This window comes from Symphalangus syndactylus, chromosome 1 (assembly GCF_028878055.3).
Source record: "Symphalangus syndactylus isolate Jambi chromosome 1, NHGRI_mSymSyn1-v2.1_pri, whole genome shotgun sequence".
In the NCBI taxonomy this organism is placed as follows: domain Eukaryota; kingdom Metazoa; phylum Chordata; class Mammalia; order Primates; family Hylobatidae; genus Symphalangus; species Symphalangus syndactylus.
The window spans coordinates 135,809,305-135,837,066 of record NC_072423.2 but is presented as its reverse complement, the minus strand read 5'-3'; the positions used below and the strand labels follow the sequence as shown (position 1 = coordinate 135,837,066).

General features: G+C 39.8%; 1 protein-coding gene and 1 long non-coding RNA gene across 3 annotated transcripts in view; one reads left to right on the top strand and one right to left on the bottom strand.

The window, feature by feature from the left end:
• Positions 1-1,035, bottom strand: part of LOC129486178 (uncharacterized) — a 41,265-nt gene extending 40,230 nt beyond the window's left edge. Inside the window, exon 1 of the long non-coding RNA XR_008658875.2 lies at positions 953-1,035. This is a non-coding gene — a long non-coding RNA (uncharacterized lncRNA). The remainder of the gene's footprint in view (positions 1-952) is intronic.
• Positions 1-27,762, top strand: part of RARB (retinoic acid receptor beta) — a 775,478-nt gene that overhangs the window by 315,290 nt on the left and 432,426 nt on the right. The gene's annotated exons all lie outside the window — the stretch shown is intronic.

Below are 27,762 nucleotides of genomic sequence, written 5' to 3'. Positions count from 1 at the left end.
CTTTGCCATTCAGGAGCCTGTACTTAGACACACACTCCCAACTCACCTAGCAGTCTCTCAGAGTTTGTAATTTAACTAGCAGCTGCTAACAGCTGGTAACACGTTGAGGCAAATTGCAAGAGGCAGCTACTAAACTTTTCTGACAGTGTAGGATGAAGTGGGAAGGTGAGTTGCTGAGGTACTGTAAGAACTGGTTTTCTTGTGTAAATCCCAAGTAGAATCCATTTATCTGCTGTTTTTCCCAAAAAACCCCTCTAGTATGCAACTTAGCCAAGCTGGGTAATTTAGTTTAGCCTAGTGTTTAGATGTGGATTGAGGCCCACCTGATCCAATAGATGATGAGGCAGCTTCCAGGAGGGAGGCATTCCAAAGGTGTGTGTCACACAAGCTCAGGTTAGAGTTGGGTTACCTGGTACTTTGTCCTTCTAGCTTAGGCACTCCTCCTTAATTCAGAGATGCCCACACGATGCCCTGGTAGCCTCTGCAGGTCTTTACATCTCCTCTGTAATAACACTGAACCTGAGCAACCCCAAACCACCCAACTTTTAGACTTAGAAGCAATATAACTCAGTGGATGAGTATGCGTACTTTGGAATTAGACTGCTTGAGTTGAAATGCTGCCCTGGCCCTTGGAATTATGTGACTTGAAGCATGTAGCTTAACTTCTTTGGGTCTCCAATTTCCTAATTTGTACAATGGGCTGTTGAGAGGATTAAATGAAGTAATGTGTGTAAAGCGCCTGGCATCAAGCAACAAAAGACAGCACAGTGCCTAAAGCTCAGCAGTCACCTAGAAATACTCATTTCCTTTCCTCGCAGCTCTAAGTGGGAGAAGTCAACCCAGTTCACTTTCCATGAAAGATATTCATAACCTTGCAAGAGTCAGAGTCCCCAGAACAAAATTTTTTCTTATAGGAATAAATTTGCATTCCTCTTTAACCAGGTAGACTCACCTGTTGCTGACAACCTTAGTTCATACATTCAACAGAATTCATTGAGCAACTACTTATGTTAGGTTTCCAGCCTCAAGGATTGTACATTCTTGCAGGGATGAATTAGATAAGTATCTGAAAAGTTAATACAGTGCAGAAGATGGCAGGGTACTTAAAAACCTTCTAGACCAGTACACTGAGGATTCAGAATCAACGAGGCCCTTCAAATTCTGCTTGAAGAAAATGGAATTGTTACCTCATGGGGAAGAGAGGCTCACACTCCTCTGCTAAAATTCTGAACAACAAAAACAGTTTGGAGGAGGTTCTAGGGGAGGGTTGGGGAAGAACTACAAGGCAAGCTGTTCCCAAAGCATAGAGTGGTAAGGGAGAAGGTCAGCGAAGAACTAGAGACCCATGTTCTCTAGTTAAAAAATTCAGATCAAAGCCACATGGTACAACATTTAAAAAGTGGCATTGTGGTGTAGCAAGGCCAAAAAAGGAAAAGTTTCCCTAAGCCATACATTCTTCAATTAATACCTGGGTAGCTGGCATAGTGCCAGGTGCTCAACAGGCTTATTTGGATTGATGTTAACATTAGGTAGATTGGGCTAACTTCTCCCATTGGTGAATAACACTACTGCCAGCCTACTTAGCAATGGTCTCACATTTTCAATGTCTGGTATGCCCTGAAAACAAAGCTAGAATGCCTGGCCGATAGGAGCATGTGATCAGCCCATATACCTCGAGGCTATATGGACTAATGCACAATAAATTCTTCAGTAAATGAACAATAAATGAATTTTGGTGGAGCGGTGTGATAGCAGACTCTTGCCACCTTTCATTTACCTTGTCTAATTATCACTTCAGCATACAGCGTGCCTAACTTTCATAATACAACATTTTGGAATGCAAATTGACTACAGAAAGACACAGCCCTGTTCTGGCTTTTGTCTTTGTACCTAAGAGGCTGCGGGCTCTATTGTCAGTGGCAGATGATCCAGAAGCTACTCCCAAGGCCCTTCTGTAGACTGAGTTCTCTCAGCATCTAATTTATGTTTCAATTGCTTTATTGGCTCCCTGTAAAGCAAAATATTGACAATAAAATTGCTATTTTTGTCTTACCAGCTACCACATGGTCTTTGTTCCTCTGTGTTTAATGGCTGCGTGCTCTTCTCTTCCAACTGCCTCCCTGTTCCCTTGACAGAAAGCTACGGCAATGGTGATTCCAGAATAATGTCTGTAATCTTTACCAGCAAACTGTCTATCCTGCTGACCCTGTGGAAAACTAGGAACATATTGAATATATCACAGAACAAATCAAGGGTGTGAGGCTTAATGCAGCCAAGGAAGTGATCATAATGCCATATGTCTGGGAACTTTGAGTGATTCTTAGAGCTCCAGCTTATAGAGTTAGTCATATTGAACATTGTAAATTTCAAAAAAAAGAAAAAAATTGTACAATTCAGCATTCACCATTTTTCAAGCTTGCTAAAAGAATGAATCCTGTTCAGTCTGATTGTTCCATTGGACACTAGGCACAAGGGAAAAGGCAAGTGCTTGCTTAGATTAGTTCAGACATATGTCTGTCCTCCTGACTTATTACTAGCTTGAAAATTGGAAAGATATTGCTCTTCCTATACCTTGTCAAAAAATTCATGCCTGGCCAGGCGTGGTGGCCCACACCTTTAATCCTAGCACTTTGGGTGGCTCACCTGAGGTCAGGAGTTCGAGACCAGCCTGGCCAACATGGTAAAATCCCATCTCTACTAAAAATGCAAAAAAAAAATTAACCAGGCATGGTGGTGGGTGCCTGTAATCCCAGCTACTTGGGAGGCTGAGGCAGGAGAATCACTTGAATCTAGGAGACAGAGGTTGCAGTGAGCTGAGATCATGCCACTGCATTCCAGCCTGGGCAACAAAGAGTGAAACTTCATCTAAAAAAAAAAAAAAAATCATGCCTGAGAGACATACTGATTCAAGCATGTATGTAAGTCCTAGAGTCGGGCAGCCTGCATGCAAATCCTGGTCTTGCCCCTCACTAGCTCTGTGACCTTAGATGAGTTTCTTGACCTCAGATATTTGGCTTTCTTATTGGTAAAATGAAGATTAAGGAGCTAATAGAGACAAGGCACCCATGTCTTATGTATAATCAGTCATTGTTATTATTTATCAGCTACTCCTGATAAATGTTCAATTAGTTCAGAAGTTGGTAAACTTTTCCTATAACGGGCCAGATAGTAAATATTTGGGGCTATGGGGGGGCTACATATCCTCTTGGTCACGACTATTCACTTTGTCATTACAGGGTAGGAAGCAGCCATAGACAATATATGTTAAAGGGGGCAGGGTTATATCCCAATACAAATTAATTTGCAAAAACACACAGGCTAGAGGACTCAGCCTGCAGGCTATAATTTGCTAAGTTCTTTTTTTTTTTTTTTTTTTTTTTTTGAGATGGAGTCTTGCTCCGTTGCCCAGGCTGGAGTGCAATGGCACGATCTTGGCTCACTGCACGCTCTGCCTCCCAGATTCACGCCATTCTCCTGCCTCAGCCTCCCGAGTATAGCTGGGACTACAGGCGCCCGCCCCCACGCCCGGCTAATTTTTTTTTTTTTTTCTTTTTTTGTATTTTTTAGTAGAAACGGGGTTTCACCACGTTAGCCAGGATGGTCTCGATCTCTTGACCTCGTGATCTGCCCGCCTCGGCCTCCCAAAGTGCTGGGATTACAGGCATGAGACACGGCGCCCGGCATTTGCTAAGTTCTGAATTCGTTCTTTTGGCACCCTCAGCTTTTTCCCTAAGCTGTGGTACTGTATGTGGGCTTCCATACCAGAGACCCTTCCTTTGATCGAGTGCAGCTACTGTCAGAACTGCATGGTAGACTTGCCAGAAATGTTTTTAACACTATGAATGCCCGGGCTATGTGCTCTTGTTAATTGGTCAAGGGTGGGGCTCTAGTCATGGGTGTTATTTATCCAAGCTCTCCAGATGATTCTAGTGAGCAGCCAGGGTGGGGAATAGCTGTTAGTGTTTCTAAACTCACCTAAAGATAAAATTCATTGGGGGACACTTGCTAAAAAAATAAAACCAATGTCCAGACGTATTTTCTGAAAATTTTGATTCAGTTTTGGGTTGGAACCCAGGTATCTATATTTTAACACGCACTCTAGGTGATTATCTTCAGGCAGGTTTGGGAAACTTGTCCTCTCTTCCCCATCCTCTCTGTGAAATATTACTTGTTCTACCGGTTCTTCCCAACACCAAGGCTAGGAGAACTCTGCTAATCCTGTGAGTTCATCCATGCCAGGGCAGCCCCTTGTTTCAATGTGCCATGGCCACATCTCTGGGGTGCCCTATACTGCCTAACAAAGTTACTTCTTCTAGAGTAGAGATTTTGAATATTGTCCTCATCTAGAAAGCATATAACTATATGACATAGATTTTCCTGGGTTGTGTTGAAGTGTTATGTCTCATTTTCAAAATAAGAATTCCAGTTTTGAATGAAAGAAGAGTGGTTACTCTTCGAATCAGGTTGATGGTCTAGGATCAGCAAGATTTTCCATTTCTTGAATATGGAGGATAAACATAAATTATATAAGACCTGACATTTGTTTATAAGTGATAGTAACTATAAGCTGGTGTAAGGAATACCTAGGTATCCTCCCATATTACCTTCTACTGAAGAAGCTAGAAAAGCTACTCACTGTTCCAGTTTCCATTGCAAACAGGGCTGGACATGTGACATGGTTCTAGCCAATGAGACTTAAGCTGAAATCTGTACAATTCCTTCAATAAAGCTTGGTTTTCCTGGTAAAACTGATTCATACCCTTTCATACTCTCTCGCTCTTCTTCCTACATTGAATACATCTGTAATTGTGAGACAAAAAGTCAACACATTAACGAAGGTAGGAAAATATTGGAGGGTCTGGGGTCTTTGATAATTTTATTTGAACCACATTCCTCCTCTTGTCTGCCTTGTCTCCCGACTACTGTTTATGTGATCTAGTCAAAACCTTTTGCCACTTAGACCACTCAGGAATTCTGTTACTTGTAGCCAAAAAGAGAATTCCTAACTGGGTATGTAAGTTACACTTTTGTTTATTACAGAAGTTGCAATGGTTAAGAGACATTAACACCCTAACATATTGATGTAAGCCTTCTGAATGAGCCAATCATGGGGGCATTTTGCTGGCAGGTCTAAGAAACACACTGTTCAATTCACTGGCTAGAGGCAGAATTGTTTCAATTAATAGATGGCAGAAATTTTTAAAGAATATATGTGTTGGTGAACACGGCAGATACTTTACAAAAATAATTTTTAAATGGTCTCATAAATTACAACCTTAATATGTTACAAAATCATTGGATCAGGGGATTCTATTGAATCAGTGAATGTGTATCAGTAAGAAATATCTCTTTTAAGGGTTTTTATGGCTTTCTCTACTGGATCTTCTTTGTCTTTGATTTACAGGGGCCATTTCTACAGTATTTACTGACATAATCACTAATTACTAAGTAATCATTGTCGCTGTACTTTTATGGAAGCGTGTGCTGCGGTGGAAAATACAAGTATGGACTGTATTATTAAAGGTTCCCTACCTTTGTGATCTTAAGCATATCTCATATCGCAGTGCCTCAGTTTCCTCATGTGTAAAGCATGAATATTTATTGCCTCTCAGCATTACTGAAAGGATTGAACATAATTAGATGTGAAAATATATCTATCACAGAGCCTTGTACCTTGTAAGTAGTTGCCACATATTCCCTTTCTCCTTTTAAAGCCACAGCTTGGATGTCTACCCCTACACAGCCAGCCCCTGAAAAAGATTGTGCATGGCTTCTTCCCCTATCTTTTTTCATTTGATCTCCTTCCTCTTAGCTCACTTCAAACATTCCTCTCTCTGTCTGGCCTATCTTTGTGGCCTCTGAGCAGTAGAAAAATATGAGATAAGTAAAGAACTAGTTTTACTTTGATATGCTAAGGAGTCAGACTGGAAACTTCCTAGCAACATGGCCATCCCATGACGTTTTTCTGAACTTCTTCAAGAAGTAACACTCTTCAGCAGGGGGAAAAAAAATAATTACCACCCATACACATTTTGGTGAGAGAAGGGTGATGAGATTGGGGAGGAGAGGGAATGATTTAGTCTATAGAAAAAATATATAGTGGCATTACAATTAATTTTCCATAGGAATAGTTCCTAAATTTGTGAAGAATGCATCTATTTGACAATTGAATTTTGTCTAATTTACCCAGAAAATCAAATAGTTCATTTATGCCTGGTTTGTCGTCTGCAATTGTTTGCAGTAATATATTTATGTAGATGTACAACCTGTGGAATAATATGTAGTATATAATAAAGAGCACATATGCTAACCATAGTTCTACCAGAAAATGTGATTGTGGGCGAGTGACTTCTCCAAACCATTTCCATGATGGAGTGACACTCACACATGCATTGCCAAAGCTGTGTGGGAAAAGACGGTAACTGAGGATATGGTGAAATCAAGTCCCACATTTTACTCCAGTGCTGGAATGCAAGTCATTCAGTGGGAAGACGGAATCACCCTCTACTATTTAAATTGTTTCTCTCTGTCTCCCACTCACCTCCCATACCCACAGCTCATACAGTTTACCTGTGCATGAATTAGATGCATGGATAACGTACCCTCTCTCTCTCTGTCCCTCTCTCCCACCTCCCCCTCCCCATCTTTGTTAAATGAAGGTCTCCATTTGCATGTCATTCTTTGGCTACAACTATGTCATACTCCTCACAAGAGCAGAAGAATGCCATCTATACACTTAATGAAATTTTAACAGCTTTACCCATATGCATAAGCAGCAGAACATTTTTTTTTTCAATCTTAAATATCTGGCCAGGCATAGTGGCTCACTTCTGTAATCCCAGCACTTTGAGAGGCTGAGGCAGGTGGATCACCTGAGGTCAGGAGTTTGAGACCAACCTGACCAATATGGTGAAACCCCGTCTCTACTGAAAATACAAAAAATAGCTGGGCATGGTGGTGGGCACCTGTAATACCAGCTACTCGGAGGCTGAGACAGGCACCATTGCACTCCAGCCTGGATGGCAGAGCAAGCCTCTGTCTCAAAAAAAAAAAAAAAAAATTGTTAAACATCTAACCTGATGATATGCATATCATGATGAAACAGAGCAAATGCTCAACGGAGACTAGTTCATCTGACAAACAGAGGAGTACCTCTGGAGCTGGTTTCAGGAAGGGACAGGATTCCCAAGGGAGAATAAGCCCAGCACTGACTCCCAGAGCCCCAAGCCTGGCTGGCAGCATTCCACCTTTCCTTTGAACAGTTAAACCTGTGAAAAAGGCCAGTTGTTTGGTTTCTCATGGTGGGACTGCTTTTGGGAGGGAGTGGTTCATGTATAGACTTGTAAACATTCAGAATGACAGATGCAAAAAAACATCATTCTACCTTGATCTGTGGTAAACTATGGACAAGAAAGAAAATTTCTCCTCCACCCTTCTAAGAAATCCAGCTTAGTTTTCTTACATATACATAGAGTTTAATGATTTGAGAGAACAGCCCCAGGTTAGATATTGGTACACTGGTTGTGTATTCACAATGATCTTTTTAAACAGAATTCCAGGAGACCAGGAAAGAACTTCTTTGAACTTCCAAGAGAGTGCAATAATGTATTGCAAAAATAATCAGAAACAAAGAATCCAGCCTTCTAGTAGTTTTAGAAACCTAAGAGACAGGACCGCAGTGTTGGCTCTCTTTAGGAAAAATACTTAGACAACAGTCTGCATGGGAATAGTAATGTACAAACTGAATATCCACTACCCAAAAAGAATTTCTTGTTTTTGCTCATAAGGCAGTTATGTGATATACGTTGGGGGTGAGGGGATGCTAATCTATACAATATTTTTCCATTTATAGAAGTGGGCAGTTGGCTCAGTGGCTCCGCGTATATACTCAGATCCCCTTTGACTAGATTGGCCTGGAAAACTCATTTTGTGTTCTCTTTTTTATGGAGATAAAGCTGGTCACACTGCCTATTTTGCACCTTGGCTTTCCACTTGGCAGACACTAAATGCAGGTGCCGCATCTCTGAATTAAAGCACTGCATTTGGAGGGGGGAGGATGGAGCCTCCTGGAAAATGGTTAGAGTTACAGTATGAGGGTAGTGTCTTTATCCTGCACAATTATTTGGTTTTGCTAACTTTCTTTGCATTTCCCTGAAGCAAATGGCAGGAATACTTTTTTCACTTAGCCTGCCTTAGAAATTTTGTTCTCTCTTTTCTTTAATCGTTCACAAAAGGGAAAGCCCCTTACACCAGGGCAGGGAAAGACATTAAGTTTCACTGTACCAGGAAGAAATCCGCCAACATCTTGTAATACTTTTCCTTTAAGAGCGTCATTTCTTTCTCCAGCTGCCTTCGTCTCTTTGATGCATAAGGGTACACTAAGTTGAATCTATAAACAGAACCCACTAATTAAGAGTAATTGCTTAGGAGATTGGTACAGACGATTCAGCATTATATGCGTGTTCTTCTCAGATATCCATTAGTTGCTAATAAGATACTACAGATGTGCCAGTCTGTTTCCTGTTTCCGTCTATTGTACCTTTATTGCCATATATGGACCAATCGGATGGGCGGAACAATAAGTGGATGTCCTTTTGCTCCCTGAACACGTCTCAAAGGAATGTTTGTTATTAGATTGCTTTTTCTGTTTAGTTTCACATCAGTATGTTAATACAGAAAACATAATACTGAGAAAGTTTTTGTGGCTTTTCTTCACTTCAGCTACTGTTAACTGCTTTATTGTTTAATTAAATCCCTTTTTATAGATTTTTTTTTAAAGTACAAAATGAAAGTATGCCTGGGCAACGTGAGCAGAGGGAAAATGACATTCTTCTTCCCTTTCTCTTGAAAAGAAAAAGTTTCCATCTAAATGTTTTAAGTACTTAAAAATTCAGCATGAATATCATGTTGCTATATTTGACTGATTTACACTTGAGGCTTGGTAAAAAGCCTATGAATTATTCATTCCCAAGTGATTCTATAAGCCAGAACACCAGAAATCATATCTCCCGTTGAAGTTTATAAAGTGAAATAGTTTAAATACTCTCTAGACATGTGGATGTCGGTAGAGTTGTTTTTTTCTCTGATTTTGAATTGCTGTGCTTTCAACTCACTTGTCTTTTTATTTTAGTAAAACTTGGCTAAAAATTTTACCCTTTTCCACTGCAAACCTAGTTAACATATTTTTAAGTTGGTACAAAATATTATGTTATAAAGCAGGTTAGCAGTTGGTACTTTCTGTTCTTCTTGGGTCCAAAGAGGTTTTATTTTGTGGCAAGGAAAAACTGTGAGGGGAAAATGGTTATCGACTGTCTTTTTCTTTTATTTACAAGGAACCAAAATGTAGTAAACTGTTCTTCACTTGGTATAATTAAACACTGCACCCAGGGAAGGAAAAAATGTTATTCCATGAAACATACATATATTGTGTGTTTATATATAACATATATTTAATTATAAAATTATGTTTACATACACATACATACATACATACACAGTAATACGACCAGCCTGGTACATTAAACTGTTTAATATTTTTAAAGGCTCCACATATTAGACTCTACATAGTTCCTATATTTTCGAGTCTATAATTGTGAGTCTTGGCAGCTGACATTTTATAGGAGTGTATTAAAATCATTTAAGATGCTACGTAGAGCAGTAATGCTTTGACCTATGTGCTCATCAAAATTCATAAACAAAATAGAGTCAGGTGGAGCCACTAGCCAGATGATGCTTCCAAGAAAATCTAAAACTTCTGAAAATAGGTGGACTGCAGTGGTTGATACAAACTTCTTGTACACATTATTTCAAGTAGAATCATGACAAACAGTTTGAAGGAAAAAAAGGAACAAACTTCCTCAGGGGAAAAGGACAGAATAATTTTGTATCTATTGATAAGCACTCTTCGTTAGTACTTTCATGGAATTCTCCATTGCTTGTCTAACATTTATAATCCAAACCAACCAAGTAATAGAGGCAGTGTGTGTGTGTGTGTGTGTGTGTGTGTGTGTGTGTGCGCGCACGCGCGCACTCTTTCAGTAGAGTAGAGGTGTCCTGAATGCTGATCCTTCACCAGGAAACACGTGTATAGCAATTACACACCGAGGCACAAAGACACAGAGAAGTGTTGTTTTGTGCCTGTCATTCCCAGACTCTTAACAAGTAATTTCCAAATCAGCTTAGTCATCAAAAATATCACTAATGAGCTGTCTGCCAAAATGTGGCTCCAAATCTCATTCCTTACGAAGAACATGCAGAGATAATTTCTTTATTGAGTTACTGCCATAAAGTACACTGACTTGAGTCCATTTGTACAACTTCTGCTGTTACCAAAGAACTGATCAGATGCTGACAATTCAGTGAGGTTAGGGTTGGAAAGTCTCACCTTGAGTATCTGTGTGCACTGGGCCAATATAAAACAGTAATAAGAATATATAACTATAATTAAACAATGTGAAAGCCTTCTGAGTTGTTTGATAAATAGTTCACTACTGTAGTTAAGAATGTTGTTTTTCAACATTGAGGCCTATTATACATTAACAATGCATATTATGTACCCACTGTGGTCAGAGCACAGGCCTCCCAAAGTGCTGGGATTATAGGCATGAGCTACCTCACCCAGCCCTGTTTTGATTTTTAGATACTGCAAATAAGTGAGAACATGTGATGTTTGTCTTTCTGCCACACTTTCCTCAATACTGTGCATTGTACTTAGCACAATATTCTGTTCACAATATTCTCAATGAGGGCCTATTAAAGAACCAGGCAAATTGGAGCTCAGATCCTGTTGACATTTACTGAGGCTTCTAAAGAATATATTGTCTCTAAAGAGGTACATGAAGAATGCAGAGAATTCACACTACATTAAAGCATTTTGCATTGGACTTTATCTTTGTATGCCTTTCACTTTTATTATGCTCGTTCCAAATCACTCTCTTCTATGATTATGTGGATTTTTAAGAAGCCAGCTATGTTGTGTTATACAATTAAAGATACCTTATTGATTTTTCCTTTTATTCTATATGATTTGACTTGTTTTCACATCAACCAGTGCTAATGGATATATCTGCTAGTATGCTCCACAGGCATTTCAATTAACTCATCCAAAACTACATTCACCCTTTCTGAAGCCTTTTGCTCCACCTGAGTTCCTTAGCTTGCTGAAGGGCACCATAATTTGCTTGGTTTATAAAACCAGATTTCTGGAGTCAGCCTTCATTGTTGACTCTCCTTTAATCCCATGTCCAATCTATGTCTTATTCTATCTGTGCTACCCTAATTAATGTTCTTTGGATTCATCATGGCAGAGACCAAAGTCTTGGGCCCTCTCAGTGGGACCCTTGCAATAGTCTCCTGGCTGGTTGTCCAGCCTCAAAGCTTTGCTACCAAGCCATTTTTCACACAGCTGCCCAAGTGGCCTTTGCAAATCTGACAATGTCATGTCCCTACTTCAGACCTTCCAATGACTCACCAGTGGGTACATGCAGGAGAAAAGTCCAATCGCCCAAACTACATGTGTAGGGTCTTCCATCCGGATCCTTCCTTTCCATTCCAATCTCTTACTACTCCCCGGCTCAGAGTTTGCATTTTATGTATTTTGTGCAGAAGGCCCTTGCCCAGTTCAGTTGTCACCTTTCCCCAACCAGTCCTTTGTTGGCTAGGTGTGCATCCTGTGTGCTTTCATAATACTCGCACCTACCTACATCTGAGCATGGAGCCAACCCCAAAGGCTTGTCTTTTCCCCAGTAGGCTGTGAGCTACTCGGGAGGAAGCAGGGGGTGGCATGAGCATGCCTTTTACTTTGTATCCCAACATCCAATGTAGGACGTAACACATAGCAAGTATTCATGAAACTTGCCCAATTCATTCCATCACTTGTTAACGTTATATCATTCTCACATCCAATTCTGTTATTTCTTCTCGTTGCCATTCTCTAATTTAGATTTTATCACTATTCTCTTTCCATATGCATTATATTCCATCTAAAATGAAATATTGCTTCCCCAATATATCTGTCTTGTCTGCTCAGTTCTTTTTTTGTATTTTTTAACATTTTTCTTCCATGCTCTCTGTTCTATCATGTCTTTTCTGCTTTCCTGCCATGAAAGTGATCACCCTCCCTTTTAGGACTAATTATCTTTCCCCGCGACCCCAGCACACGTACACTTTATTTGCGTTGCATTGCTATTATTTTGTAGCAGTCACTATGCCCTTGTTAGATTGTGGGCAGGGATTGTTCCTGCCTTACTCTCTTCCCTCACGGGTCTATCTCAGTGCTTTGGTCATAGAAGGGGCTCAGAATTGAATTGGAACTGAACGGAATTGAATAAACTATCCATTTATGAAATAATTTGCTTTAGAGTTGCTAGAATTAAATGGCTGCTCCAGTGGCAATATTACTCTAACTCACTAATATCATTTGATCCACTGAGGAGCTAGTTAATTAAGTAGGTGGATTAAAAATATAATCTGGAGGAAGAATGTTTTGGCTGGGACCCACACCCTTTTTTTTGAAAAGCTTTATGATCTCTCAGCTACAATTCCTCTTGATTTTCACCCAAAACAGCAATAGGACTCTTTCCACATGACTGTTGATGGCTGGCTTAGGAATACAAGGCCATACACCTGTGCGCCAGATGTGCTCTGCAGCCTGTCTGCTACCCCAGCCCATCTGCAAAGCATACCCCATGCTGGCTCCTTTCTATAGGAAAGGGGGCATTGGTTCCCAGCCTTTTTACATGAGAGGATCCCTGGTGTTTGCCTGTTTTCCTTAACTTAAAACCCCCTTCATTGAATTTCAATGTATTGGGTGACCTTTGCCAACACGGGAGGCCTTAGTTCATTTGCTTATTGGTGAGTCTGCTTTTTCTCTGTGTGCTTGATTTTTTGCCTGGCAATTTTTTGACTTGTATCACCATTTGTGAGAGTGCTGTTTGGTCTTCTGCGCCAAACCAGCCACATCAGCATCAATAGTGGTTAATAGATGATCAAATCCTCAGAATTTCCATGTGGTGCCGAAGAATGTCGTCTGATATTGAATGTAACTTTAGCAGGAATGAATGGGATTTGATAACGAATGGGTCTGTGTTGATGGACACTGGGGACAAGGTAGCTTTGTGATCTTCTTTGTTTCTGTAAGAATGCCTCTGCAACTGAATTCAGCCCATTTCTATGCCAATGTGCTAATAGTTGTGGAATCTCATTCATCTCAACAGAGGCCAGTTAGCCCTGGAATCCCATCTGTTTGAGTGGCTGCAGTAAAATGTCATGGAAATGTGGCCATTCATTCACATCACTAGTGAATGCTTTCTTGCTATTAATTTCCCTTCATTTTAACTGACTCTAATCACACAAATTCTAGCCCCAAATGACCAAAAAAAAAAAAAAAAAAAGCAGTTAGACTTTTCACTTAATTTTTAATCCTAATTTTTAAAGTGCTTGTCTACAGAGACAGAACAAAACAGTTATTTTTAAAATGTGCACAGAGTCTAAATGGAGATGCTCTCGTTCCTACAACACGTTCAAAGAGTGCCTCAGCCAGTATTTTTGAGTCCTTCTTGGCATAAGATGCCCAAGGCTATATTTTGGCCCAGAGGAATTTTTAGGCTGATTATTTTTTCTCTCCTGAAAGAGTTTAAGCAATAGAGAAGCAGGCTGAGTCTTAGCTAGAACAAGGCTAAAAGAGGTGCTGTCTCTAGCAGATTGCTCCAGTGACACGATAGTTAGGAATGTGGCAGGCCTTTCAGTTAAACTTCTGGCTAACCGGACAGCTGAAATATTGGAGCTAGGTCAGGCTAGAGACCATAGCAGGCACTTGTAAAACCTCAGTCAGCGGAAATAATGACCACGTTCATACATTTGTCATTTTCTTAATAAATTTCCTAAATTGATTTTTAAGTCAAGAAATTTGACTTCTAAAAAAGGATGTATGTATGTGTATGCATGTAAACATACATCTGATATAAATAAATGAATGGATAAGTAATGTAGGAAACAATAAGGTATCTGTTCAAAACAAATATGGGAAAAAAGTGTTTTGTTCTGTTTCCAGCTATGTGTGAATGTGAACTGGCTTAAACATGCTTAAACTTATCAGGTATTTTCATGGAGTCAACCATATTAACAATGGTAACAATATTAACAATAGTTAGTGCTTCCTTAGTGCCAGGCACAGTTCTAAGTGTGTGTGTGTGTGTGTGTGTGTATATATGTTTTTTTTTTTTTTTTTTGAGACAGTGTCTCATTCTGTCACTCAGGCTGGAGTGCAGTAGCGCAATCTCAGCTCACTGCAACCTCAGCCTCCCAGGTGATTCTCCAGCCTCAGCCTCCAGAGTAACCGAACTACAGGCATGAGCCACCAGTTAATTTTTGTATTTTTAGTAGAGATGAGGTTTCACCATGTTGACCAGGCTGGTCTCAAACTCCTGGCCTTAAGCGGTCTGCCCGCCTTGGCCTCCCAAGGTGCTGGGATTACAGGCGGAAGCCACCATGCCCAGCCCTAAGTATCTATATTAACTTATTTGATCCTTGTCACAAATTTGTGTGCTAAGTCCTGTTATTTTCTCATTTTTTAAATCAGAAAGCTGGGACTCAAGTTGAGATTTTACTCTTTGCCTCTAACAGAAGCTTGATTGCTATGGTTTGTTTCCTTGAATAAGACTCACCTCTTTTATTTGCAAGGTGTGAATTCACAAAGCAATGTGCTGACCAACTTTAAATCAAACACACCAGAACTGATGCAGCAGACTATTGTTTATCCAGAATGTCTGTAATTGGACACATTTTGAATTAATAACTTTTCCAAAGTGTGGTTATCTTGATTTCGAAAGAATGCACATGTATAAATAGCAATTTTCTCCATAATGTGATACTGGCACCAATGAAGTTAAACTACTTTAAACATAATTTCCTGCCCAAACACATAAGCAGCTAAGAAACATTACTGCTCATGTATTACCAACCAGCCTATCAAGATAATACTGCTCTGTTTCCTTGCAAATTTTCCTTCCCATATCTTTATCCTGGGGACTGGCTACCATAATTTTACCTGAGAGATCACACCATCACCTTATATCATGTAGAAAACCAAATCATGCTTCAATTATTAGAATGCTGTAATCATTGAAATATTAATCACTTAGAAATATTATTTTTCAATAGTTCCATGGCTTTCATTCTTTGTTACAATTGCTTATAATCTCTCCCATAAATTCAAACGAGTGCTATTGGCTTTCAAGATGATCCTTGAAGAAGCTGTAGACCTATTTCAGTGGTGCTACTAATTATCAGATTGTCATTTGAATTCTTCTTCTTTTTTAATTGCCTTTGGAGCAAGTATTAGTTTTGGGGGGGAGTTGGTAACTCTTCTTCCTTAAGATATATTTGCTTTAAAAGAATAATTTCAAAAAAAAGTCTAGTCAATAGGGGCAGAGAAGATTTGGGAATCAAAAATTGAAGTACAAATATAAAGTCATGAAATTATTATCTTTATATAATTAATGACTTTATTAGTCCAGTTATAACATAGATCTGCACATTTCAGCAACTAAATACAATAAAGATTTATTTCTCACTAATGTCATCATCCAGTGCAGGTAGGTAGGAAGGCTCTGCTCCATACAGCTATTCAGAGACCCAAACTTCTTCCCAGTAGAGGCTGTGATATTTTCTAGGTCCTCAGAGTTCTGTATTGAACCCTCTGCATTCAGTCAGCAGTAGAGAGAGGAGAGAGCCTGAAAAATTCTGTAGGCGATTTTGGGGACTAGGCCTGGAAGTGGCAGACATCATATCACCCACGTTCTACAGCCCAGAACTCGGTCTTATGCCCCCAGCTAGACGCAGAAGAAGTTGGGAAATACTGTTTGGCTGTGTAAGTGAAAACAAAAGAAAATGATATCTAGTGAGAATATAGCAATGTCTCTGCCACATTTCCTCTAGTGATGATTTCTCCCAAGAAAAGTGTTTCAAATTGTCTTTTTTTTTTTTTTTTTTTTTTTGAGATGGAGTTTTGCTTTTATTGCCCAGGCTAGAGTGCAGTGGCGCCATCTCAGCTCACCACAACCTCCACCTCCCCCTCCCCGGTTCAAGCAATTCTCCTGCCTCAGCCTCGTGAGTAGCTGGGATTACGAGCATGCACCATCACACCTAGCTAATTTTGTGTTTTTAGTAGAGACCGGGTTTCTCCATGTTGGTAAGCCTGGTCTCGAACTCCTGACCTCAGGTGATCCACCCGCCTCAGCCTCCCAAAGTGCTAGGATTACAGGCGTGAGCCACCATGCCCGGCCCAAAAGTGTCTTGAGTAATAGCGTCATCTGAATAAGTTGTAGGCCACATACTATGACTGTCTGGAAGGAAAAGTGCCACTTGGAAATATATTCTGGTTGACTTCTTATATGATCGTGCATTTTATCCATATTGCACACATGGCTTCATTCAGATGAATGAAGCAAAACAGCTGTATCCTCTTTGATCTCTTAGTCATCTTTTAGAGGTTTTCCTGACAACAAAAAGGGGGGCAGGTCTCAGAATGGTAGTGGAGGCCACACAGCCAAGCTGCCAGAGTTAGGGAGAAGAAGGCATTGGAATAACTGAAAATGTCATTTCCTAATGTGAGGAGGCCAAACTTCAGTATTAAATGAGGTTAAACTTTTATTTTTCTTCTAGGTACTAACACCCCCAACACCCACAAAGAGAATAAGGGAGATAATTCAGACATCTTTATTTTGGGGGAAGAGGAGACTACCCATTCTTTCTCTTCCCAAGTATCCTGAAAACCACAGGCTAATTAAGACGGTAAAGGACATTCTTAAGTACAAAAAGTTTAAAAAACAAAACACTGAGATTTGATATTTTTGTTTCAGCTTCTCTCTATAAACCCACACATTGGTGCAAGAACCCTGTCATTCTTTCCTGCAACTGTTTAACTGTCTCCATCATATCTATTTCAGATGAACTAGCTCTATCATATATTATCTCTAGGCTCTGGCAATTTTCAGGACAGCTCCAAGGCTACAGATAAATAAATGACCTTACATAATTTCCACATGGCAAAGTGGAGAAAGCAAAATAGCCAAATGAATATTTTAAAGACTTTTCTAGGAAAGGTTGCACTTGCCCAATAAAATTACCACAATCTTGCCTTTCCTCTTGACATTACTTTGACCCTGGCTTCTTCTAGAACCTACGTCTTTTATAGAACTGACATCATGTGGCTTTGTCTCTGCCGCAGCATTGCAGGGAGTTTTCATAGCCAGCTGTGAGCATCTTCAAGTTTCTCTCACTACCCAACACCACACACTGGATTTTCCACTATGTGTGAAAAACAACAACAACAACAAAACCTGGCTACTGAATCCAGGAGAAATAATTGGTCAGTATTTGTGGCTCATGTTTTTGATTAGGTCCTTTAAGGAGGCTCAGCATGGGTTGATGTATTAGTTTTTTATTGTTGTGATAACAAATTACTACAAGCTTAAAATAGAAATGTATTATCTTATAGCTCTGGAGGTCAGAAGTCCAAAATCAGCTTCCCTGAACTAAAGTTAAGGTGCCGCCATCGTTCGTTCTTTTAGAAGGATCTGCAAGGAGAACTTGTTTCCTTGCCCTTTTCAGCTTCTAGTGGCTTCCCCATAGGCCTTGGTCTTTGGCTCCTTCCTCACCTTCAAAGCACATCACCCCAAATTCTGCTTGCATCACATTACCTTCTCCTCTTCTATAATCAAAGCTCCCTTTGCCTCCCTCTTGTAAGAATTCCTGTAATTACACTGGGCTACCAGATAATCCAGTATCATCTTTTTTTTGTTATTGTTGTTGGAGACGGAGTCTTGCTCCATCGCCCAGGCTAGAGTGCAGTGGCCCAATCTCGGCTCACTGCAACTTCTGCTTCCTGGGTTCAAGCGGTTCTCCTGCCTCGGCCTCCCGAGTAGCTGGGATTATAGGCACCCACCACCACGCCCAGCTTATTATTATTATTATTATTATTTTATATTTTTAGTAGAGACAGGGTTTCGCTATGTTGGCCAGGTTGGTCTGAAACTCCTGACCTCGAGTGATCTCCCGCCTCAGCCTCCCAAAGTGCTGGCATTACAGGTGTGAGCTACCACGCCTGACTGATGTCAAGATTTTTAACTTTAATTACATTGCAAAGTCCTTTTGCCATATGAGATAATGTTCCCAGGTTCTGCAAATTAGAACGTGGACCCTGTGGGGGCCATTCTGCTGTCTACCATTGCTGGCTCTGTTTCACAGAGGCCTAACTCCATGTCCTTTTAATGTTAATGTAGAATTGTAAATTAATGATACTTCTGCTTCTCCATACTTTCATCATGGTCTCCACTGGCTCACAAATGTAAAACACTCATCATTCTCTTCCACTGGCTCACAAATGTAAAATGCTCATCATTCTCTTCCACCATTTTGCCTTCCCAGTTTTCTTAGTACATATTCTTCTTTTTTTGAGACGGAGTCTTGCTCTGTCACCCAGGCTGGAGTGCAGTGGCGCAGTCTCGGCTCACTGCAAGCTCCGCCTCCCGGGTTCATGCCATTCTCCTGCCTCAGCCTCTCTGAGTAGCTGAGACTACAGGCGCCCGCCACCACGCCCGGCTAATTTTTTTGTATTTTTAGTAGAGACGGGGTTTCACCATGATCTCGATCTCCTGACCTCGTGATCCGCCCGCCTCGGCCTCCCAAAGTGCTGGGATTACAAGCGTGAGCCACCGCGTCCGGCCAGTACATATTCTTCTGTATATCTCTTTGCAGAGTTAGTTTTGTGTGTGTATCTTATTCACTTCTTTTTTCCAAAATGCCGAATATATTTTAAATAACAGATGCAAGTTTACAACAAAATGTCTTCTAGATATTCCCTGAAGATGAATAGGGGAAGGGGCCCATGGAAGGTATGCATGGTGAGGACCAAGACCTAACCCTGGTAGAGCCCCCTGGATATGAGAGCCTTCCAGGGAAAGCGGCTGCATGGTACCTATAGGAAGGCTAGACTCTGTGCCCAGGGTGCAGAAACCAAGACAGATAGACATACAAGACAATCTGGCCTCACACGTTGGGCATATATCAGCAGAACCTGTGTGGACTGAGGCCTGAGAGCCCAACCCCAGGGATGGGTGTGTGGGTTGGTTTGTGTATATATATATGTGCCTATTTCTTTTTTAAGTTTATTGTTTAGAGGCAGAGTCTCCCTCTGTCGCTCAGGCTGAAGTGCAGTGGTGTGATCATAGCTCATGCAGCCTCAACCTCCTGGGGTCAAACTTCCCCCATCAACCTCTCAAGTAGCTAAGACTATAGGCCAGCACCACCATACCTGGCTAAATTTTTTATTTTTATTTTTGTAGAAAAAGAGTCTTGATATGTTGCCCAAGCTGGTTTCAAACTCCTGGTCTCAAGTAATCCTCCTCACTTGGCCTCTCAAAATGCTAGGATTATAGGCACAAACCACACACCCAGCCATTGTTTTTAAATTATCAAGATATAATTCAAACAACAACTTTCACCATTTTAAGATGTACAATTCAGTAGTTCTTCATATATTCACAAATTTGTGCACCATCATCACAATCTAATCGCAGAATATTTTCATCACTCTAAAAAGGAACTCCACACTCATTAGCAGTCACCCTCTATTCTTTCCTCCCTCTAGCACCTGACAACTACTAATCTACTTTGTCTCAAGATTTGCCTATTTTAGACATTTCATATAAATGGAATCATATAATATGTGGCCTTTTATGTCTGTGTTCTTTCCTGTAGCATAATGTTTTCAAGGTTCATCCATGTAATAGAACAATCACGAATTCATTCCCTTTTTGTGGTCAATCAATATAATTTTGTATAGATGGACCACATTTTGTGTATTCTTCAATTAATGGACACTTGGATTGTTTTCACTTTATGGATATTGTGAATAATGCTGCTATAAGCATTTGTGTACAAGGTTTTATGTGGACATGTTTTCAATTCCCTTGACTATATACACCCAGAAGTGAAATCACTGGGTTATGTTGTAGTTCCACGTTTAACTTTTTGAAGACCTGCCACACTGTTCTCTAAAGTGGCTGAAACATTTGACAGTCTCACCAGCAATGTTAAAGTATTTCAGTGTCTGCATATCTCTCCGTTGCAAAGCCTTGAGAGAGGGAGAAAACCCTATTAGTAGGCTGAATTTCCTATTATGTGTCAGCATAAGGATTTAGAGTCCAATCAAATTTGGTTTAAATAAAATACAGAAATTAGACATTTCTTCCACACCTGAAAAATAGTTATTTGTGGTGTGGTGGCTCACGCCTATAATCCCAGCACTTTGGGAGGCTGAGGTGAGCAAATTGCTTGAGTCTAGGAGTTTGAGACCAGCCTGGGCAACATAGAGAAACCCTGTCTCTACAAAAAAAATAAAAAATTAGTTGGGAGTCATGGTGATTTCCTGTAGTTCCTCAGGAGGCTGAGGCAGGAGGATTGCTTGAGCCTGGGAGGGCAAGGCTACAGTGAGCCAAGATCATGCCACTGCACACCAGCCTGAGCAGAATAAGACCCTATCTCAAAAAAATATATATATGTATATTTGTTTATTTGGTCTTGCCTTCCTTATGTAATATCATAATTCTAATGTGCTTTCTAACATTTTTGCACATCAAGGAACACACAGAAATTAATAATATTTGCATGGCCCTTGGTGGTCAATAAAGAGTCTGCTAAGGGATGGACTCATTGAGTCAAGGGCCCTGTTCCCTCACTCTCAGGCCCCACCAAGCCACTAGAGGCTGGGGAGACCAAAGTCACAGGCATACTTCTAATCCATTTTCTGGAACACCAATTAGAAAACTCTATTCTACTAAATTCAGTTGTGAGGTTTCTTTTGACCTCAGGAGGTAAAGGTAGTGGGGAATGAAAAGAGCATGGAATAGGAGAAGACCTGAGTATGGTAACTTTCCTGGCCATAGGTCTTATTCTCAAAGGAACTAACTGCGTGTCACACAGTATCCAAAATGGGTACTGATTCCTCTCCAAAGAGCTTGGTATGGTGGACGAAGAATAGACTACAGTGAGTGCAGACAGAGGTGTAGGTCAGGGTTGTGTGGTGACAGTCCCAGACTGGCTGCCTGGCTTGACAAAAAAATGTAGCTCCCAGAAGTATGAGGATACAGTCTGGCCACTGGGGAGAAGGTAGCTGGAAAGAACTAGTTATTATATCTTTGACCTCAGGCAGAAGGTAGTAGGGGTGGGTGTTGGAGGATGGTCAAGTGATCTCACCTGAGAAACTGATGAGAATAGGTCCAAATATCACCCATAGCCCACTGGATATTGAGCAGCAAGACTATTAGAGATCCTGATTGCCATTATAGGAAGGTCCTAAGGTGTCCTTAACCTGCTTCATATAGGTGGGAAGGCCAGCGTTAGTGCTGAGCAAGCATGGGCAACCCATGTGTGCAGTGAGCTGACATTCTGTGGCAACTCTGACAGTCCTGACGTACTATGGGACCGTGTGACCGTCTCATTTATTTGACCACAAATAATTCAAATGTACCTTGAAAATTCTTGCTTTTTTGTTGTCTTGACTTTTAAATTCAAGTGAATGAACTTGTTAAAAATACATTTATGGCTAGATTTGATTTTCTAGAATAGATATACCCCTTAAAATTATAGGTATGCTGTAATATTTAAATATTAAATACTTATTTAAATCTGCTACTTTGGGGACCCTATTGTGGTTTCAATTATGTGAATTTTTCTTTTATCAAGTGAATAAATGTTCCATAAACTTATTTTCAAATAGAAATGGGTAAGCATACATGCTGAGTTTGACTATAGCAAGTATGCTGTGTCTGTTTTTAACTCTCTGTCTTAAATTATAAACTACAAGAGTTCAGGAATCTCAGCTGTGTCTCTGTCTTGCTCTTTCCAGCACTGTGTCATTCATGAACGAACACTTCCTAATCCCACTCACTAACATATCAGGCTTAATCTCAACGTGCAGGTCGACCTTCAGCCATGGTCTATGATCACAGTCAGCTGAAGACAGGGCACCTTACTCTTCTAAAAGGGGCAGTTAAGTACTGAGTTAGTATGGTCCTTCTGGGATCTAAGGCCTAGAGAGATAATTTGGGAGTTTGTTTTAAGAAAGAAGAAAGAAAAAAATACAAACCAGTTTCAGTGGTTAAAGACACTGGCCTCACAATGTCTAGAATGCCGTTCTTGACACTAAAGCCAAACTCAGAAGCACAGTTGTAGCTAGTGTGACTCGTTTTGTCTCTGTTTCTATCAGTACCTTGCTTCTCTGTTCTCTCTCATGTCTCTTGTTTACACGTGGTTTCTGTAGTCTCATGGCTTCTGCCACCTTGCTTTTCTGTATACATTTCCATGTCTATGCCAGTCTTCTCTCTCTGTCTTTCTTGGTGTCTTAGGCATTCAAAACCAGTCAACAGTAAGACTCTGATAGGATAGATGGGTCAACATCCAATGTGGAGACTCCCACTGGGCACACTACTACTTCTAAGCTCTCTCACAGGCATCTGCCAGCCTGTAGATCCTGTAGATCGCTGAATTTCCCTTGAGAACCAAATCCTAGGCCAGTCATTCACTTGGCTTGGGAGGATTCCATAATATGTAGCATGGAAACTGTTGTACAGGGAGTTGCCTACCACCGCTTTTCTCAAAAAGAAGCAGTGGTTCCATCAGACCTTTAGTCTAATACATCTATACCTTACGTTTGGGAATATACATGAAAAGCCCTTAGGTGAAGCCTGACTTCAGCATGTATGTGAAATGCTAGCAGATGTAACAAATTTGGGTTGAGCGTTGACTCCCTAAAAACCGCATTTACATTACTTCTAGTTTATAGAAGTAAAATCTTAGTGTTTTATACATTGTAATATGTGTGCATTTCTGCCTATTATGTTTTCTGAAAGTCATATTTGAACTCTGTTTCTTTAGCAGATGGAATCTTACATATTTCTTTTTAAAATGGCCTAAAAAGAAATACAGGGACATTCTTTATAAGCTTCTTAAAAAAGATTTTACTGTATCAAATGACCCCTCCTGATGGAGAGGAAGCTATTTAGATTTCATCCTCCCTCACTCGGTGGTCTAAGACTCCTTTGACTGCGTTATTTCCTCTAAATTACTCTCTTCCATCTCCTTTATTCCCAAATTAAAAGGAGGTAAGAAATGCCTCTTTTTTGGCCAAATTCAAGTTTTTCCATTATGGCTTATCTTTAAATTGAGAGTAATTTTATCAGCAATATTTATGATGAGGATGCTGAATATACAAGAGGTTGCAAAACCACCAGGCATGCAAAACTGACTTCTTTACATCCATGTTTCTTTTCTGTCAAGAACAGCAGCAAAAGCAACTGACAGGATTTGTGCTGAGCCTGTATTTTTGCTGAAAACAGGTATTTGGCTGAATGCATTTGAGAAATTTTAAGTGGCATTACCTGGAACCAATCTCTTAAATAGGGAGGTTTGAGCTAAAATACATCGGGGAAAAAAAAAAAGGCAATATATATGTAGTGTCTGTCAAAGCAAAGATTTCCCCACACCAAGTTCTAAATCAGCCAAAGAAGTACAAAAGAATTTGTTGTACTCTATCACAAGACATTGAAAAAATCCTTTTCACTTATTTCTGTTTTTTATGTTAGCCACAAAAGCCACATTGTGAGTAAATTGCAGCCAGAGGAAATGGATACGTTTTCTCCAAAAATCTTGTCTGTTTTGTTGCTTGGATCACTCTTGAAGGCAGCACAATGTAAAACTAACACTTCTCACCATTTCAAAGTGTTTAGCTCCTGTGTCTCTAATAAGGGTCCTGTCTCCAAGATAGGGTCTTCAAGAAATCACGTATCAAGTCATCAATGCGTTAAGTGGCATTTCACATTATCCACTATATTTGCAGATGTGTGTCTAAGGCAAGTCAAATCCCATCTGTATTTTATTTGTAGAAGACATTTGACACAGCCCCATGGCATGTCCATAATGGCAGGTCAAATCTCACTTTTTTATTGTTCAATTTCAGATTGGTGCTGTTACTGCCTTTCTCTTGCCACAAGGGAATACCAATTTAGATATTGATTTAATCTTGTCTCAGCTGTGGTCTTGAGTGAACTGTTAACTCATAGTTAAATTATTATTAAACTCCCTCTTCAGAGAAGACATTTAGAGCTGAAAATGTTAAGGAATCATCCAGTGTAGGTTTCCCAAACTTATTTGACCACAGAGCTCTTGTTTTTAAACTTAATGAACATCCAGTGAAATATAATGGATTAAAAGACGTGAACTTTTTCCTGTTCTCAAATCTTCACTAAAATGACAGGAGATGTAAAAAGTATAAATCATCAAAGATAACAAGAACATGAGTGATGCTAATCACTGACAAGAGATGGCACCAACTTTTTTGGAAGATGGAGAGCAAATGTGCAGTGTCAAACAAATGAACGAAGTACTGAAAGCAGATTGCTGAGTGTCTAAAGAAGAAGATGAAAAGGGGATGCAAGGAGAGACTAGCTGTGGAATCTTGGCCAGACCCAGAGAGCAGCGGCACCAGCTATATCCTGAAACAAGGAAGTGATGATTGAAAGGAAAATTGGTTGTTGTTCTAAGTAAGCAGAAGATAAATTCACTCCTCTACCAATTTTATCTTGATTATTGTAACCCATCCCTGGTAAGAAAGGTAAATCTACTCTTTGAAGACACTAAATCAGAGGGGTTACTGAGTTGTAAACACCAAGCATGAATATACCATAGGGTGGTAGTGGTGGACTGAAAACTGGAGGAAGATGTGAAAGGCCACATATTTCATAGTAAGTCCACCAGCAGCCCCAGCCTCCTTCCTCCATTCGAATACTAGAGTCTTTCATAAGGTTTTTTCTTTCCACCCTACCCTGGGCAGATGCTTACAGGATTGCTCAATGGAGTTATCCAAGAGTCCTAAATAAAAGGCCCATCAATCTGACATTTGGGGAGTCACACAATGAAATAAATGCAACAGTTATATAACTTTTTATGAAATTCACTCATTTGACAAGGTTCAGCCATGAAAACAATTTGCAATAAACTTCCTCTTTTTAATATGAATGGACAGACTAGAGAATTTGGCAGACAATACAAATGAGAAATATATCTAATGTTAATGGAAACAAAACAGAAATAAAGTGAAGAGAAAGAGTCAATAATATAGTAAGCAGAATAAAACACTGAAAAGAACATTTCTCTTTTTTTTTTCTTTTTCTTTTTTGAGATGGAGTGTTGCTCTTTTGCCCAGGCTGGAATGCAGTGGCACAATTTTGGCTCACTGCAACCTCCGCCCCCCAGGTTCAAGCAATTGATTCTCCTGCCTCAGCCTCCCAAGTAGCTGGGATTACAGGCAGGTGCCACCATGTCCAGCTAATTTTTTGTATTTTTAGTAGAGACAAGGTTTCACCATATTGGCCAGGCTAGTCTCAAACTCCTGATCTCAAGTAATCCACCCACCTCAGCCTCCCAAAGTGCTGGGTTTACAGGCGTGAGAAACCATGCCTGTAAACCTAGAACTATTCTTAATATCCTAAAAAATATCAGAAAATACGTGGCAGTCATGACAAAGAACAATGTATAAATAAGAAAAGAGAAAAACTCTTAGATGTTAAAAATATGTTACCATAAATGTAAAAATCAATAGAATAATTGGAAGTTAAAGGTGAGGGTATCTTCCAGAAAAGAGAACAAATGGATGAAGAAGTGGAAATGGAGAGAAAGTAGAGACAATCAATTCTGAAGGTCTACCATCTAAATAAGATTTCCAAATGGAGACAACAAAACAGAAGTTAAGGAAGATATTATCAAAGGAAGCGTAAAATAAAATTTTTCGTAACAGGACTTGAGTCAGCAGATTGAATACATTTACCAAGTGCATAACACAGTGAAGCAGGGAAAGGGATCTTTGAGATTAAAGAGAAGAGTACAAGAAATGGAAGAATTTCACACACACGGGATCAGAAATCTGAGTAATATTGGACTTTTCCAAAGCAATGTAAAAAGCTTGGGGAAATGGCACAACATACTTAAAACTCTGTTTAAAAAAATGACTTCTAATCCACAATTTTATACCTAGCCAAACTGTTAAACATATGTGAAGTGCAACATAAAAATATTGTAATTCATGCAGTCTCAAAAAATTTACCTCCCACATAACATCCTTCAGAAAACTCTTAGGAAAAAAGCTACCCAGCTGAAGAAAGACAGAAAAGAAAGACATGAGTTTCAGGAAATGGGGATTGCGAAAAAAGAGAGAAGCAATAATAGAAAATCCTAGTCTGACGTCAGTGCATGTGGCTAGGAAAGAAGCCAATCAGCCCTGGAGCAGGAGGAATGTCTCCAATTGTGGAATTCATTTATCACATGACATGTCAGACAAAATTGTTGGAGACTTAGAAAGGAATTATTCACAGATATAAAGAAGACTAATCAAACTATGTAAATAAAGCTGTTAACTCCAGGAAAAAAACAATTTTATAGGAAAACTATAAATGCAGTATATCATGTAACTCAGCTGTAACAATATTTGTCTGGTCATAATATAAACATAATGTAAATGATTTTTATTTTTAAAATTGTGATAAAATTATGTTGGGAGTAAGGAGAAAGAGGTTTCTATGTGTGGGCAATAGTTTAAGAGAGTTATATCATATTTATAGTAGGAACCAATAGATAAAAAAAATTTTGGCTGGGCACGGTGACTTATGCCTGTTATCCCAGCACTTTGGGATGCTGAGGCAAAAGGATCACTTGGGTCCAGGAGTTCGAGACCAGCCGGGGCAACATAACAAAACCACGTCACTACAAAAAATACAAAAATTACCTGGGCCTGGTGACACACACCTATAGTTCCAGCTACTCTGGAGACTGAGGTGGAAAGATTGCTTGTGCTCAGGTGGTTGAGGCTGCAGTGAACTGTGATTGTGCTGCTGCACTCCAGCCTGGGTGACAGAGTGACACCTTATTTCTTTAAAAAAAAAAAAAAAAAAAAAAAAAAGAAGTTGAAGTACTTGCTTCTGAGGGGAACTCAAGAATGAGAAGGATAGAGAGCTGTTATTCTTTATCAGTCTCAAGCAGGGGTCAGCAAACCATGGCCCATGGGTCAAATTCATCAGGCTGCCTATTTTTATAAACAATGCTTTATTGGAATACAACCACAACCACACCAAATCATTTATGGATTCTCTGTGGCTGCTTTTGTGCCAAATTAGTTGCTACAACAGGAGAGTTTAGCAGTGGTGACAGAGACTGTATGAACCACAGTCTCAAATACTCACTTTCTGGCTCTTTACAGAAGAAATTTTTCAACCTCATGTGTAGGGCTGTGGCTCTCAAATGTTAGCTGCATCGGAGTCTTCTGGAGGGCTTGTTAGAACGCAGGTGAGGGGAGACCCTTTCCAGAGTTTCTGATTCAGTAGGTCTCTCAGGTGGGGCCTGGAGAATTTGCATTTTTAACCAGTTTGCTGGTGATGGCCGATGTTGCCAGCTGAGGGACCCACTTTCAGAATCACTGATCTAAAGAAACTATGTGACTTTTAAAAATCGTGTTGTAAGTATTATGTTTATAAAATAAATTTGAATTGTCGAGAAGTATAAAGTTGGAAGCTTACATCCAAATTTGAGCTAAACTTAATATAAAAATGACCTCTGGTGAATGAAATGTAACAGAAAATCATTCAAATGTTATTTTATAAATATTTTCATAGAACAAAAATAATAAACTAGAGAAAAATTATATACATATGTGTG